Genomic DNA, 2467 nt, shown 5'->3' with positions numbered 1-2467 from the left:
AAAAACAACCAACATGTCTCTGTATTCCTATAGCTGTTGACCCCTGTAAAAGAAACAGACAGGCATGATGCTCATATAGCACCAATGGACCAAGAAAATTGTTCTGGAGAGTCCTGCCTCACATCCTCTGGGATTTAACAGCCCTAGATGCTCAGTACAATAATACTAAGAAAGAGTTGGACATTTTCCAAAAGCTAAAGACAAGTTTGTTAGTTAATGGCCCAGATCAAAGCTAAGGGCGATTAATGATCTAACAAACCAGTCGATCAACTGGTGATGAAGACCAATTACAGCCCATATCAACAGCCCTCACCAAAGATTCACTTTTATTAGCTTTTTCTTCTTTCTGTAGGACCTAGGACAAGCAAGAGGCTATCTGAGGTAATCGCTTGCTTTCTGAAAATCAATAACCAATCAACAGCTGGAATTTACTCTCAAAAAATGCTTGTTCAATACCTTATTCAAGGGGGTTCTTTTTTCTCACTGTGTTTAAAACTCTTTCCAAAAACAGTGCAATGCTGGGAAAAAGCACCTGTAAATGGCAACCCATTGCTTGTGGAATTATCCTCACTGAATGACCAACATAAGCTACTTTGCCCTGGCAGTGAGGGAAGCACATATAATGTGGAAATGTAATTCTGTGATCTAGAGAGTTCACAACAAACTTACCAGATCCTTATAGAAAACAAAATTAGAAGAATAACACTGAATCACAGGTAACAGTGTAGGGAGAGACTGGCTCCATCTTCCTACCTCTTAATTTGGACTCAGTGATCCTTATAAGTCTCTTCCAATTCTGGATATTCTATGATTCTCTTAATGTCTCACTTACAAAACTGTGCCTGAGCAATGACACTTCCAATCTCCTTTTAGAAGCCTCTCCACTCTGTCAGCCCATTTTCATTGCCTGTCTCTCTAGGAAAAGCTCTGCCACATCTAACTTACATATCCCCCACTGGAATCTAAGCTAACAATTTTTTGTCTTGTATGTTCAGAAAAATACATTTGTTTCCTCTGCCACAATTCCCTTGGTACTCCCTCATCCCACACCAGGCAAACTAGTCTCACATCTCCCTTTGTTCTAGTCTTCTAGACTTCTAGACTTCTAGAATGAAAATAATCCTGGTTTTTAAATTATTTTTATTTATCTGTTTGCTTAATTCATCCTCATCATCTCATCAGTAGTATCCTAACCCAATCTTTGAGCTCGTGAGCTCATTAGATCTGTTCTATCAAAAATTTTTAATAATGCTGTTTCCAGCCAAATAGGAGACACTTTTAGGCAGAGCTCATGTTTTTGTCCCCTTTTTCCTCTTCAGAATCTAGAACTGTTATTTCAGGTGCATTAGAGGAATCTTTCCAATCTATGTCTTTCAGTATCCACCCAGTTTCCTCACCTGCCAACTTCTTTTGGGTATACTGATATACAGCTGCACTGTATGTTGATGAGCTCAGTGTGAAAGAGTCATAAGTCTCTCAAGATCTCCGGGAACTGCTAGAATCAAGGACCAGAGCTCCTACATTGCTTTTACCTATTCAGCCAGTTACATTTCATTTGCTTACAGCATCTTTTTGTACTGCTCCTTCTTTCTAGAAATGAACACTGCAGTGGATATTGCCAGTATGACAGAGATGAAGACAGAAATACGAGCAGAAGAAAGTAGGTAGGAGAGAGAGGTGGTATGATGGCTTGGAGACTTAAAAGACCTGTTAAAATGCGCATGTGTGCAAGAGAGGGGCAAAATAAGCTCTTCTGTAGGAAAACAGCTATAGCTTACATCCCTCTGTTCCAGAATGAGACATCTGCATTCTGCTAAGACTTATCTGTCAGCCCCTTGATAAAGTTATGAAGGGCTTTAACAGTCAGGATGTACACAAGATTTACTATGTTTTTAATAGCAACTTCTACTGGAGGTGCAGAGACATGAAGAGTGGTGCAAACACATAAGTCTCCAAACAGTCAACAGAGAATGACAGCAATCTCCTAAGAGTGATTTAGTTCACCAAAAAGCTGCATCACCTTGGAGTTATGAGCAGATGATGTTGGTGGTTTCAAGGTCTGGTTTTGATTTTCCTGTGCAGTTCTGTCATCAGTCTCCATCTTTAGATACAGTGCATTGGTGCAGTCTGCATTGATGGCATCAACCCAACCTAACTATGACTGCTGGATCTGCACCGGTGTAAATCATCTCTCATTCCCCCACGATACTGTGAGTCACTGATCCTGGCACTTGGCTGTCTTGGCATGTCTCCTAGAATTCATTGCATGGCTCTCAGCAGTCAGGGAATGCTTTCAATGGGATTTCTGGGTAGAGGTGTATTGAATGCTCTATGCCTTGGTTTCTTCACCACTGAAATAAAACTAATAACCCTTACTCACTCTTTAAAATAAGAAAGAAAAACCTTCATCAAAAAACTTAGCCAACTGTGGTTTATGTAATGCTTTGCGATCCTGTGGCAGAGAAGA

This window comes from Meleagris gallopavo, chromosome 3 (genome assembly GCF_000146605.3).
Source record: "Meleagris gallopavo isolate NT-WF06-2002-E0010 breed Aviagen turkey brand Nicholas breeding stock chromosome 3, Turkey_5.1, whole genome shotgun sequence".
NCBI lineage: Eukaryota > Metazoa > Chordata > Aves > Galliformes > Phasianidae > Meleagris > Meleagris gallopavo.
This window is presented reverse-complemented; position numbering follows the sequence as displayed.